Source organism: Syngnathus floridae, chromosome 21 (assembly GCF_059516105.1).
Source record: "Syngnathus floridae isolate MCC-2025c chromosome 21, RoL_Sflo_1.0, whole genome shotgun sequence".
In the NCBI taxonomy this organism is placed as follows: domain Eukaryota; kingdom Metazoa; phylum Chordata; class Actinopteri; order Syngnathiformes; family Syngnathidae; genus Syngnathus; species Syngnathus floridae.
In genome coordinates this window covers 3,500,057-3,515,194 of record NC_142433.1, presented here as the reverse complement: position 1 = coordinate 3,515,194, position 15,138 = coordinate 3,500,057, and the positions used below count along the sequence as shown (strand labels likewise).

Below are 15,138 nucleotides of genomic sequence, written 5' to 3'. Positions count from 1 at the left end.
AACGTACGCAACTGGCCCGCCACTGGCTGAGACAAAACATGACAGGAGACGAGGCGGGGGTGGGGGGGGGGGCGGGTGGCAAGAGACATCAAATGACACATAGTGTATACACCAAGCCATCTCTCCACCAATTGGTTTGTTTACGTCAAGATAAGTGTGTTTTGGCCCCGAAGGAGTTGGCATAGTTTGTATCTCAACCAGGCAAAAAAAAAAGTGAGCTCTTTCCTCATCCTGCCATCTCATTATCACTCAAGTCGTACAGGAAGAAATTCCGTTGTGCCCGTCCTTGCCCTCCTCCAAGTCGCTATCTGCTCCTGCCACTGCTTTTTCTTCCTTTCTCAAGTGGCCTCCAGTCCCTCGCTTCCCTTCTCGGAGTATTTATTAGAATGCATGTTTGGTTTGTATTCTCCAGCTCCCGGCACCTGTCGCCCTTTTTGTTTATTTCCAAGACTACCTCGTTAATGAGTTTAATTCACTTTTCCGTGTACGCTTGCTGTCATTTAGAATCTTGTGCAACCTTGATGCTTTCCTCCGCTTTTACTTTGAGGTCCAGATTGTTCTCTCACTTATCAAAGCACACAAAAAAATCCTAGCACAGCATTGAAATTTCCTTTTAATTATTTTTTCACTCGGGACGATGAAATACAATACCGTCATGATTCTAATCTCATAATGTCACGATTTACCATGAAGCAAAAAAATCTCCTGATAATAATATGGCGATTTTTTTTTCCCTTTTTTTCTCTTAAATGGAAATTTGAATTTTTAGTAGTGCAGAGCAGCCGCAAGGAAGTGACTACCATTTAATATGTTGAATTAATGCGTTGACATTTCAGGTCCAATCATCCTAGTTATTAATTTCTCAGGAAATATTACATGGACCTTAATGACAATCCAAGCTTATTTCTCATCTTACAAATACAGGCAAGCGTGTCGATGTAGATTGAGATAAAATACAAGGTTACTTTTTAAGGGCACATTTTATTTGTGATTGAAGCTAATTGGGGAAATGTGGGCGGTTGGCAGGATTTTGGCACTCCATGCCCGGCAGCATCTCAACCAGAAATTAAAATCAAAATGTGAGTGGTGCGTGCCAACTTGGCAGGGAGCAGCTGTGTAATACTTCTCGTTGGCACGCAAGGTCATTTAGCATTGTAAAAATCTCGGGTAGAATTTTTTGTGTCAAAAAGAGGATGAGGTGAGTAAACAGGGGTGCAGGAAATTAAGTCTTGAGTGACAGGCCGTAAATGGAAATAAAGAGGAACTATGACCCGGTCGAATGGAAGTGGCCATCTTTCCCACTTTCCTCAATTCCACTTTGATCATTCTTCACATGAAGCCAATGAAGAGCACTTCAAAGATGAGATGAATCGGCCATTATCCCCCTCGCTGTATCCTCCGATCGGAGATTGTCAATAGGATCACGGCGTCCTTCAACTTATGCTGACTTTTCAACATGCTGTCAAATTTTGGAAGAAAAAAAAATGTAATTGTCGCCACCGCTTGGCCACTTTGCTCCGGTATGGTCGGATCAGGTCAAATAAATCAATGAGTAGAAGTCGATCGTTATCGGTGTGATAAATTCGTATTGCTTTTTCGGAGGTAAAACAAGTTCACCGAAAAGACATGCGACACCTATCAATAAAATGGATTATGAAATGTGTGTTTGTGTGCAACTCTGCTTGAAGGCGGAGCTGGAACCACAACAGAGCGCCGATACCGGGCAGCGGAACAGATGGCGTTTCCAAACTTTGCATGAGTGTTGTCGCCTCAGGTGGCTGAGGGGAAGTGATGTGAGGTGAGGTGATGATGATGCGCTCTTCTCATTATGAGAAGCTCAATGCTCAGCTCACGCCACTCCCCTCTGCCCTCGTTTTTAATAACAAATGAAAACGGCCACATGGTAAACAGTGCTTCTGACTTTTTTACGAGCTCCAACAATTCTTTTTTGCAGGCATAAAAACTCTGAAGCCAAATAAACCCAATGGTGGTCGATTCTTTAAATGACAGTAGAATTTTCCGTGCATCTGCATCGGCTAATTTAAAACGGGATGTGCCATGATGCACAATAATTCATTGTGGTTACCTCGAAGTAAATCATGCACAACCCGCATCAAGCTGCTGCAGCACATCCACAAAAGCCTCCGTAGTTCCTCCGTTCACTGCAAACTAATTAGTCACAAGCCTTTGGCCAATTAACTCAAAAGGACAAGGCAACAAATATTTAAAGACTGGGAATTAGCTTGCAATGGATACCCTAAAGGGGTAGCATTAGCGGTTAGCGCAGTCGAAGCAAAGGTATGATGAAAACGATCAGATGGTATCTCTGCCTCTTTGCCGTCCAAGCAGGAATAAATTGATGCAGAAAGTCCAAACAAGAGTGTAATTAAGATTAGTGAGATGTCGCCAGATGAATCATGATTCCTTTAAGTATGCATATCCAAAGTGGGCCAAAGGCTTAATGCCTCTGGGTCGGCCATGACAGGGCCAGCAATATGTTTTAATGAGTCGGAGTCCCTGGATGAGACTCAACATTTGTCATTCAGCTCCCGGGGAAAGAAAAAAAAAAAAAATGGACACCGCAAGGCATGCTATGCGTCTTATAGTAGTATTATATGAGCTAAGTGTTTTATGGGATGATTTTTTTTAATTTGTCAAGATACTGAATGGATTGTAAAAGCCATATAATAAACTATCCAAAAATAAAAAAAAATCACAGCATTTATTTTTTCCTCATGTTATAGTTGAGTTATTCTTATTTACTCATAAGCATGAAAAGTTAACCTTGGATTACGGCGTTATCATTTAATTGCTCAGTTAAAGAGGCAACATGAGATGCAACACAACGGAAGCAGCGTATAAATTAACTTTTAATTAGTCACATTATATTCCAATTACCCCGCTTGTTCGTTAAAGGCATCTTAGCTCTCACACAACACCGAGCAAGCTCGTTACAACAATCCTAATCTAACTATCGTTATTATTATCCGCTAAATTCTTACACCTCTTGCAATCCCACTTTTTGAAAGCTCAATAATGATGATATGTTAATGATGATGTCCAAACTAGCTCCAGAGCAAAGTCAGCTGCAGGGCAAAGGCATCTCCCAGCTAATGGATTCGAGTTCCCGGCGGAGATCTTTAGACGGTCTTTAGAGACTACTTGATGAAAGGCGCCACACAGATTAAAGACTTTCTCCTCCAGTTCAAAGTTGGAGGATAAATGTGAAGTATTGAACCGACATTCATTCGTCCATGCATGTGCGTGAGACTCTCTGACTTTCCCCAAAGCTCTCAAATTGTTTTGAAACAAAAAACTCAAATTTCCCATTTCTCATGGTTTGCTATATATGAAGACACCGTGCCAAGGAATATAAACAGAGTATTAAAAGAGAGATGAAGGTCCAGTAAAGGATCTTTTGAAGGTGTCAGTGTATATCCCTTAGCTCCCATACATCCATATATCATCCGAATTGGGACTTGGATGGATCAGGGAAGCGAGGATGCTTGCATGCCAAGATGGCTGGACCACGATGCCAGGCCACTGACTTCTATCTCTGAGGTCGTTGGGCTGGTAATTAGTTTTGTTCTAATGGCTACCTGGCAAGGTCAAGGGATTCCTGTAAGCCCTCCTCTCTGCGTTCACCTCCTGCTCGCCTCTTACTGCTAATCACTCTGACCCATCTTCTCTGAGCTGCTTGTCTTCATTCCCAACAACATGGCTCCCTCAAGAAATCACATGGCCTCGCTTCTTATTTAGTCCGACCAGACTTTGGTCCATGTAATGAATCCGCTACTTCTGTAGCTTTATTGTGTTTATTCTCTTCGACTTTTTTTTTTTTGGTCATAATACACAATACCTCCCACACGTCATTAACAGTAACCCAAATTCTCCATCTGGATTTATTTTTTTTCCATTTTATTTCACCTCCCACATTTAGTTTACACTTCTCTTCATAGTTTGGTGCAACTCATTTTCAATAAGCGATTTTTTTTTCAGGATTTTCAGCCATTTTAGCTCAAATGTGCCTCATTTGAACTGAACGATCAATTGTTGACTTTTGAAATCTATAAACGTTGATCGTGCATGCAAATAGTTTTGTCTTTTTGGCAGAATGAGCTTCCCATCTGTCAACACTGCTTTCCTCTCCTATTGTAAATTGAATAAAATGCGAATGATCAAGTCACATATACATTAAACCATCTGTGCACAGTATATGCTGCCTGCATCATTCAATTCGTGATATCTGTGAATTCTAAATTCAACATCTGCGAAAAAAAAGCACAATTAACAGCACAGTCCGATCATCCTTGACTGGTCAGTCGTCCATTGGAGCGGAAAAATAGGTCGGAAATCATACAGCCTGTCCTCAAAGAACACACTTCCACAGGAGTACACTGTACAAATCCATTTGGGAGTTATTTCAAGGTGAATCATTTTTTCGCCGCCTTCGTACCTGAGGGTTCGGCCGAGCATCAAATTTTACTTTAATCCTTACTTCCCATTCTTGACCCTCTCGTGACCCCTGACAGTTGTTGACCCACTCTATTGCTTACGCCGTCAGTATCTCACCCGGCACTCAGCACCACTTTTATAAAAAATAAAAAATCCTCGGTGCACACGGCTTTATTTCTTGTCACGGCAGCAACAAAGACGCAGTTGTGCTAGTTTTTGAAAGCAGAGGCTGCATGTGGACCACAGGGGTCAAACTCAAGGCCCGGGGGCCAGATACGGCCCGCCACGTCATTTTATGTGGCCCGCAAAGACAAATTGTGTTTCATTACTGGAATTGTAAATTGTCTTCACTTTTAATATCTTTTTTTTTATTTGACCAGTTTTTACTCGTCTGATTTGAAAACAAATTATTTGTCAGTTTGTTTTGTAGCTTTTACTGAATACAACATGAGATGCTCATACATTTTTTTGGGTCATAATGGCCCTCGGAAAGAAGCTATGACTACAATGTGGCCCGTGAAAGATTCAAGAGTTTTTTATTCGCCATGTTTGAGCGTGCCAAACAAGGAATTTGACTTCGGTAAATCACAGCCTCTGTTCAACATTTAGGTGACTAACAACAACACTCAGGACAATAATAATGAGTTTTACAGTTAAAAAAATAACATATATTTAAAAACAACCGATTGTGTGTCAGTCTGGATTCAATTTACCGTGTATTTGCATTTGTTGTCCGCCATACCTTCCCGTGTCAGCCAATTAACGCCTCGCTTCCTTACCCAGCTGTCGCTTGCCATATCATTATACGAGTTGTGTTGTTGTTTTCGTATGTCGTTTCTTCCGCTGCAAGGCTTACGAGTCATTCTGTTCTACACCCACTTTGCCTCCAGTGACTTTCTTTAAGGGTTTTCTTGATGTCTTTTTTTTCACTCCTAGCTGCTTCTATGTCCACCCTTTTTTTTTTTACCTGTTCTGATTTAAAAAAAAAAAATGAATAGTTTGTTTTTAATAGGCAGCACATCTGCCTCGCGATTCGGAGTGGCCATCAGAAATTCCGATCATTTTTTTTCCGTTATTAGATATTTACACACAATGTCATAGAGGACAATAGATCATCTCGAATGACATTGAGAACGAGCCAACGCGCGAATAAATGAGACCCTGGTGTCTGGCACACCTGGTTCACTGAGCAGCTCATTTTGAAGGCCAGGATTAGGCCTAATTAGCGCCATAATTAGGGAGTCGCTGAGAGCCGCGCCACGCCCCGCCGCTATCGCCAACGGCGCGCGGCTTCGCCAGCTCGGGCGGCGGGGTAGGGAGATCAAACGAGATCTAATTGATGGCAGCTTAATATCATAAAAGCTGATGGCGGGAAGGCTGCTGCACAGCTGAGTCACGTCGATGAAAAAGATGGAGGGGAGAAAAAGTCGGCCGTATTTTATAGGAGTCATAAAAAGCCAAACAAGTAGTGAGATCCTCTTCTTTCCCAAATGCCATAAAAAAAAACAAAAAAAACACTAATTTGTTTGATTCCAAATGTCAAGTCATTATGGCAGCATGAGGCAAATTGCTGCAATGGATTTTATGGATCGGAAAATAATTAGCGGGTCACCCGAGAGGTCTCACTTGAGGAAAGGATGAAATATACGATTATAAGAATCGGAATAATTGTTCAAGCCTCTGGTGGGAACGCATTCGAGACAGATGGACTGTCTGACAAACAGACAAGGGGCCTCCAGTAATGGTCCTGTCTGGAGTTTGCGTTTATTGCCTCATCTTAAAGTCATAATGGCTTTCAATGGACAAGACTGGACAGGCTGTCTGGACTTCTTCTCCTCCTAAAAGACTTCCCAGAATATTAGTGGCCGTGGGATACAATAGACAAACGGCATCTTTTATTTCTTCCGATTTTAAAACAAGCTATAAATTTGAATCACCACATTGACGTATCGTAAATATACGAGAATAATATTTAGTTTTCTGCGATATATTTAGAGACCAAAGGAGTTTTTTGCATGGTGTCTAAGAAATCAATCAGTCATGTAAAATAAATGTACTTGTTGAAGGGCACTTCAATTATCAATGATATCAGTGATGCAAGTCTTCGTAAATATTTATAGGCGGGAATGGAAAGGTTACTGAACTTACAGTATGAAAACGAGAAAAATATCACACAGCAAGCACAAATGAAGAACTTTCAGGGGGCTTCCATAGCCCACGGAGAACCACATTGAGGTTAAGGACACACACACACACACACACAGCGGAGGGGATTTTCTGTCTGTTTTGGTTCTCTCATTTTCCCTCCCACTTCCATCTTAAGCACCTGACCTTTTCTCCATCCTTCCTCCCCTACCTCTTGACCCCCTCGCACTCCCTCCCTCATAGGGAAGGAGGAAATGAGGAGGGGCAGAGATAAAATAGACACCAGGCAAGACTGCAAATAATCACGCTGGAGTTAAGAATGCGGGTTTGGTTGGATGTGAAAGGCTGAGGGGGGAGGAAAAGTCAGGGAGGGTCAAGGTGGGACAGAAATCCATCTTATTATCATTATTTCATATTTTTTAAAAAATATTTGCCTTGTGTTGCTTTGCCCTTCAATTTTTTTTAAAAAAAATCCACTCTGACGTTGCCAGAGGAGAACATTGCAGGTGGCTGCCAAAACCAAGGAGGCCCATTGCTTCAACGAAGGCTTCAAAGTAAAAACTAGAGAGCAGAAATCTGGCAGCTCAGTTGCATCACCACGAAGGTTTCATCAGCTTTGGGTTCACTCAAATGTTTGCAGATCAGAAAAACAACAAATCACTCACATTTTTTTTCCACCAATCACAAGAGGCGGAGCCAAATTCCGTCATTTCTCCCACCACAAAATAAATCCAAATACTAAGCACCATGCTTCTAAAAACACTGCCGCGGGCTTTTTGGGGGGCTTCTCGCACAGAAGGCCTAAACAGCTGGCAAGACAACTGTCAGCCATCCCAAATAAGGAGCGTTCCATAATTCCCTTTCATTTTCTCATGACGGTCTTTGAGCGGATGATAATGTTGGAAGAAACAGGTGTTGCATGGAGGAGCGACACAATTCAACCTGATAAACACATCTCGCCTCTGTGATCCCAACATTGTGTTATTGTGTCAAGAGAAGACATCCCTACCTTTTATTTTTGTTGTTCCCGAGATCAATGTCCATTTCCATATCAGTCCTCCTCTTGCCCTCACCGTCTGTCTTCAAGGTGTAGAAAGATCAATTCTGAAAAAGAGAAGAAATTAGAATCGAGCGGGGAACCCTCTCATTCCGAATGTCCCGGTGGAGAACGTGAAGGGTAAAATTAGTTGTGTTGTGATAGTGGGGAGGGAATCGATGCACAAATACAACTCATTTCAAGTACAGTACAAGATTAATTAACAATCGGATTGACTCAGTGGCTAAGCTTTAGCTTAATATCGGCCATCTCGCTATGAGCGACTTCTGGGAGATTTATATTACCGTATTTTCCGCACTATAAGGCGCACCGGATTATAAGGCGGCTATTGAGAAAATTGGAGGATTTTAGGTGCGCCTTATAGTGCGGAAAATACGGTACCCGCAGTCAAAAACTGTCAGTTTCCCTGCCTGTCAGCTGGAGAGAGCTTTATCTGACTGACTTTTTGATACCTTTTCATAACAGGCCCTTTGCTCTGCATGGATGATGGGGCAGACAGAGCAGGAGGGATGGATAATATAATGATTAATGAGGATAAGGAGAAAATAATCACAGTACATATGTGACAGCAAGTGAAAAGGGGGAGAGCAAAAGCTGGACTGATGAAGACCTAAAAGAGACAGGAAATGGATTTATATTCACTGCTCATTTTGTGCTCCGTTTGACTTTTTTAGAAGGGAAGCAGATGTGCTATAGCGGCGGAGTGATTCACAGGCTCGCAGATGAATATGGAACAAGCCAAGTCGACGACATTAGCGGGCTCATTTCCCACAGAGAGACAGACAGACAGTCAATCCGTCACCGTGTGAGGAGAAACCGGGGAGAGACGAGACTGACGCAGAGAGGAAATGACAAAGCCAATGAAGGTGGCGGCGAGGGCAGGAAGACATGAAGTCGGCTTTGCTCAGCTTGTTTTCTGGTGTCGTTGAAGCAGACTCCAGGTCAGGTGATCTCACAAGAAGTCTCGCAAAGTGAATCAATTTGCTTAATAAACATTTTGCCTGTGCAGATGATAATTGCATCATTTAAGACAAGATAGTGAGCAGTATAAGATCTATTTGATAAATAGCAAAGGCACGGTCCGGAGCCAAAGAGGCCGAGCCAATGGAGTACTTTACGACCTCGGAAACTTGACTGTTAATCTTTATGACAGCGTTTACAGCACAGAAGTCATCCATAGGTTGCGCTGTTTATGACTCTTTCTCTTACGGACACTATTTCACGAACTTCCGAGCCACGGTGCGGTTCTGCACAAGAAAATCAGCCGTGTCTACACAAAGGAAAAAAAAAAAAGGGAAGAAATATACTGCAGATCACTTGACCTGGCTTTTGTTCACCAAACATGGTCTGATTTTTTTTTAAATGCGCAAATGCAAACCACCTAAATAATAATAATTGAATTAAATAATTTAATAAATTAAAATTAATTAAATTTAACAAATAATTATAACAAAATTAAATGTAAATAATTGTAATTAAACAATGCATTTACATTAGCATGGCAGCTTCAGAAGGCGCGACAACCTGCAAAGCAACAAAATGAATTTTCAGCACTTGATGATTGACGATGACGTTTCAAAGTGGCTGAATTTACCAGTGTGCAAGTGTAAATACAAGCATTTGAATGAATCAGCTGCTTAACTCCGTCCAGCCTACTCAGCAGTAATGCTCTCACCATATGGCAGCGCTGCACAGCCAAGTAACCGAATATGTCACAACCCCAAACATGTCACAGCTCTCCACCTCCTTGCACTTGTCTCTGCAGCTTACAGTTTGCCGCTCGGCAAATTAGAAGAGACAAACCAATCACGGAGTATAATAACAGACATCAGATCTTGCCTCACCATATGGCATTGAGGGTGGCTATGCTGTAATGCCAACTCTGATATGTTGGACAGCTAACATAAGCAGGACATTTTTTTTCTTATATACCCAACAGCGTGGGCAAGCTTTATTTCAAATGGAAAAAAAAATGCAAATTCAAATTGTGAATTTAAAACCTTTTATGCCCACACACTGCTTGATCAGACCTGCTTTAAAATTTTAGTCTTACCTCACATTCACCTCTCGGGGAATGGACGCACTAAATAAACAAGCAAAACCAATCCGAGCTAAAAACATAACCTCGGAAGGTAAATATCAGGTAACATCCACAAATCTCAGCAGCTCTATTGAAGTTGTAGTGAGCTAGCAGACATGTCAAGTAACTCCATCAGTAACAACTCTTGACACACAAAAGAGTGTTCTTCCTTCACTGTGGGGACTGCAGCACAGTGTAGCAGATGATAAACACACAAAAGACAAAACAGTTTATGCGGAATGGAAGAACGATGCCGAAAGAGACGTAAGGGGGGAGAAAAATACTCTGAATGGGAGTGATAAGGAGATGTAGGTGAGAAGATGACGAAGACAGGAGACACATGTGGGTTATGCCTTAATGTGGATGTTGATTGGAACTGACAGGCCTAAAGCTTACTGTTCCATTTCAGCACATACTCGCACCAAAATGAAAAAAAAATCCAGGAAAAACAAAGACTAGCATTTGAAAAAAATATTCACGGCGAAAAAAATAATTGTGTTGAATTTGCCGTCGTGCAAAATCAAATTTTGTGCAACTACTTGAAATAAAATGGAGTCAATTCAACAAAAAAAATGTACTAAAAGGGAAATAACAAGAATTGTTCTCCTCACACAGTGTAAATTTAACCGAAAAAAATAAAAGCCTTCGCCTTTTTTCCCGTTCAAATCTCATCTCAGTAGCTCCCATTTGGATCACCCCCTGCCCCTTAAAGAGGAAGTTGATGTGATGTTAGCATAGCCTCCCATTCGAAAGCAATTTAAGAACTCTGCATGCTGCAGCGCCTGCTGATCTGGTCAACCTTCCAATAGTAGCACCATTTTCTCCATGGGATCACCTAAGTAAATATCTCACTTATCTCTAACAGCCATGCCATTACAATGGAGACACTTCAAACTTCAGGCAGAACCTTGAAAGTGCAGCTTTCTGCCAAAGCTTGAAAAAATAAACTTCTCAAGCAGTATAGAAAATAGATGTTTTGTTAAAGTTAAAATAATCCTTCATATTTGACTTGCAGGTTTATTTGTGATGCATATTCATGACTATCTTTTTTTTTTGGAGCTTTCCATCCTTCAACTTCCTAGACAGTGAATAAGACAACAAGGAAGGGGGGGTGGGGGGACAGGACACCTGACAAGAAAATGAAGAGGCCGAGCGAGGATTCATATTACAGGACGCAGAGAAAGAGAGAGAGAGGTGGCTGTGATCAGAAAGAAAGATGTTGATGAGAGTCCTGACAGCTCTCGTCTCCATCGAGTTTCACCCTCCCGACAGCTGGACAGACTGCTTATGCAGCAATACCCTTCCTTCTGTGTCTTCCGCTTTCTCCCCGACACACACACACAGTCTGCTCATTGTGGGCCCACAGCTCATCCTCCTCGTCTCTATTCCCAACTTGTCTCCCGTTTGCCTTGTCGTGCTACCCAACCTCCCCCTTCCCCGCCTCCCCATCCTCTCAGCTCTTTTCTTCCCACCTCCCTCCCCCCTCACTCAGTCTCTCCTTCAAGCATTTCACATCTTTTTCTCCCTCAATCTTGTCGAGATAACTGACCACCCTCACACCCTCCCTTAACACAGCCAAGCCTTCCACACTACCTGAGATCTCCCTCTACTCCTCGCCATATCTTTTTTTTTTCTGTATGCTATTAAAAAGAAACTGAAGTGGAAAGAAAAAGTCCACATTCGCAATTTACTAATTATATCTTGATTTCGATATTCAGACAATTTTATAAAAGAAATTAAATCCCCAAAAATATATTTCAAACAACCAGAAAACACACAATAAAAAAAAAAAAATGCTGCAAATACTATCTTGTATTTTATAGACTTGAACTAGGAGGGAAAAATATTCGTATGCAACCGACAAACCCGAAACCAGATAAGCAATGTTGTACAATGATGAATGTCCACAAGCAATACCGTTTTTTTTTTTTTTTTTTTGCTGTGCTGCAACTTGTAAACAATGTCATTTGCGCGGTAACATCCTGTCTAGCGTTAAACTGTGTCGCAGTGGGTGAGAACAACTCGCCTCATGTCGCTTCTGCAACCCCCCCGCCGACATTGAGCTCAAACTTTCGGAGACACCATCATACCTGTCCTTAAATTACTGCTTTCACAGCGTACATGAATTCAATTTATAGTTCCTCTTAAGCTCGACCTTGCTTGTGTTAGACGTGCCGGAAAACTGATCAGCATTCTCTCGGGGGAATTATTGTCAGAGGAACTGTTGAAGAAAAAAAAAAAAAAATCAAAATCTAGTTGCCTTTGGGTTTCTTTTTGCTTCTGACAATGTCACAAATCTCCATTTATTTCCCTTTATAATACCTTCAGAAGTCTGGTTATATGGAGTCGTGGAATTGCTCACGATAAAAAAAAAAAAACAGATGATTTTCACGTGAATCGTTCCAGACACGCTAATCTTTAAGGCCGTGTCATTGTCTTCTGCTATAGTTTGCAGTTTGCCGTCCACGAAGGTTACGCTGACATAAGTACGGGATGCATTAGCATCTCCCCGTGCATTGTCCGACTCTATTATGTAAATAACTGGCTCTTCTATTGGACACGTGCGTGTGCGCCGGTGGCTTGGGGCCAAGCCGCCACGCACACAAGCCTTATTTACATTTCCGCTTGTCATTTTGGATTTGTCATTAATCTACCTGCCAAATGTATCGTTTTCCGTGCGAGTGTAACGCTTGAGTGCAACGGTAGCGTGCGCGCAAGGACATTTCGAGAGATTACACAAGACAAAGGACATCAACTGTGCCTCAAAGTATTGATGGCTCCCAGGAGAGGCGTAGATGCCATATGCCATGCTTCCGTGCCTGCCTAACCACTTCTATGGATGATAAACAAATATTTTTCCTTGTCTTGCATGATTTGGTGTTACGGATTTGTTAGGTGGGTTGATTTATCAAAAAAAAAAAAAAATGCAGCCATGGTGATTTTTTTTTTCCCCTCCCTTCACTACACCAAAGATATCCACACAGCTGTGGCATTTTTATATTTAGTTTTTTTAATGAAGGTAGCTTCGGATAACACAATCTAACCCAGGGGACTGCTTGTTTGGGAATAATTATCTCTTGCAGATGGCAGAAAGAAGGGAGAAAGAACAAGGAGGAGAGAAAAGATGAGATGTATGATGCATGAATGTAGGTCTCGATTAGTCGGGAATAAAAAGTTTCGGATATGGATGCTTCTCATTCAGCTTTTCTGGACCTTGCCGGGAAATATAAAAAGTCTCTGATTGGTTGGTTCCGATTCTGAGGCTCTTAAATTTTATTCAGGTCAAAACTAGAAACTATAACATGCAACTTGTCATCCTTATTATTCAGCAATTTTCAAAAACAGAAGATTAAAACTAAACAATGGAACAAACATGACAGGATTTGAGATTAAATCATTTTTGTAGATTTGTGTCCATTTTACGGAAGCCACCCGAGTGAGGTTTGCGTAATAGCACGCTACATTGGCTTGTCTATCGAGGCTGACCAAATACAAGCCAAACAAACGGCATCAATCCCCTGCTGCTGATTTCCCGACCACACGTAAACGCATTCAAATGTAAATGACTGCGGATGCACGCTGATGCAATGAAACGCCAATCGCCTGACTGAGTCCACCATTTTCATTTTTTTTTTCCCCCCCTCATCTATCGGTTTCCTCTTTCAATGTTGATTCTGTCCGCTCTTACCGGGGCCATCTCGGTCTTTTCAATCTGCTTTAAGAATGCTGACAGAGCCAATAAAGAGGGATGGATCGATGCTACGGATTTATCTTGAGGCCACGATGACTTCAAAGTGGAGAAGGAGGTCAGAGAAGAAGGTAAGAAAGGAACAAGACAAGAAAAAAAGATTGAACAGTCACCCAGCCTCAATAACTTTATAATCCTTGCATTCTTTCAATATTTTCTTCTCTGGAAATGATTTTCCTTCAAATTCTGCAAAAAAAAGTATGCAGCACACAAAAAGCTGAATGATGTAACCGCCCACGCTATGCTACTGCTGAAAAGTCCACAGCAGGTTTGAGGATACATAACACATAATCTATCAATCATTTTCCCGAGGGGAGGGGGGAGGCTCTGACAGTTTGCACTCATGCACCAAAAAATAAAGAAAAATACAGTATGTATCCAAAAAAATAAAACTCAACCTATCCTCGGATGACTCGTGCAGAATTTCTATGGAGATCTCTGAAGTGCAGTGATTAAGAAGCACGTTTTAAAGTGGAGGGATTATATAAGGATAACAAGCATTAAAAACCAGAGACGGAAGAGCGTGAGTGGAGATGGGAAAAGACAAAAAGGCGAGGCACAGGATCCGGGTAAAACAACAGTATGCTTGTTGCTTTCACTGGAGACCAGATGTTAATTTATAATATGAGCCCCCCCCCCCACAAGCCCACCAGCCCAGTGCCTGAGGGGCAAACATAAATCTACCTCATCACTGTTAAAGACAAGGGCACGTGAAGGACACTCATAACCAAGTTCATCCAGTCATCTCGTTTTTATTATCGATAAAAAAAGCAGCTTTTTGTGATATTCTCTTTTTTTTTTATGAAATTTCACATCAACCCTGCTCAAAGAGTTAAAAAGGGAATCAGGAGTTGTCCAGATTGCCATCTGACTTATGTTCCTTGAACAGGAGCACCATAAGGGAGAGGAATTGGCCCAAGATTGACAGAGGCCCTAAAAAAAAAAATTTCACTTTGCAACAGAATCCAGGCTGAACCCCTGACGGTGAGTCAGACAGGTTCTGGCTCTTTATCACTGACTGCTGTTTATGCCAATTACAGAACAATGGGGGCCTTCAGAGCAATCAGAGGATGAATGAAGGAAGCTTCACTTCAGGCTAATTAGCAAGCTACTAAAGAATTCAAATGAGAGATTCAACACATGACATTACTTGTAATGTCACAATTCAAAAGAAGAATCTCTTCAATTAGACTAAAACTACCTCAGAAGAGGAATGATGATGCGTGGCACAAAAGGAGAGCAATCAGAACAAAGAGGCAAAACAAAATGGATTATAGGAGTCGGAAAGGATCAGTTGGTCTGATAATCTTACTCATCTTAATCAAAATGATTTCAGCTCCGATGTCATGCACGTCATTCCAAATTCGCAAATGTTAAGCCGACGAGTACAATAAACGGCAGACCTATGCGAAGATACATCTGCCATCTAGTGGTAAAAGGTGATAATACATCCAAAACTATATTGTGGAATTACACTATTTGAAGAACATTCATTTCTTTGACCACGCTCGGCCTGCTCTGTATTATTTTAAATGCAGAAAATCCAAGCATTTTCCCGTAATTGAATGTGTGTATTAATCACATGCATGCACAAGTGTCACTTAAGCTCCCTTTTCATCTTCATCCTCCTCTTTGCTCTTTCTTTCTCTCAAG

General features: G+C 41.6%; 1 long non-coding RNA gene across 3 annotated transcripts in view; it reads right to left on the bottom strand.

The window, feature by feature from the left end:
* The window catches only part of LOC148379973 (uncharacterized), a 56,059-nt gene that overhangs the window by 16,339 nt on the left and 24,582 nt on the right, over positions 1-15,138 (bottom strand). Inside the window, exons 6-7 of one of the 3 annotated variants that reach the window (XR_015854987.1) lie at positions 7,610-7,704; positions 925-1,459 (exon numbers count right to left, since the gene is read on the bottom strand). This is a non-coding gene — a long non-coding RNA (uncharacterized LOC148379973). Of the gene's footprint in view, positions 1-924; positions 1,460-7,489; positions 7,543-7,609; positions 7,705-15,138 lie in introns of those variants that run through there. The other 2 variants (XR_015854988.1, XR_015854986.1) reach the window with 2 other exon arrangements.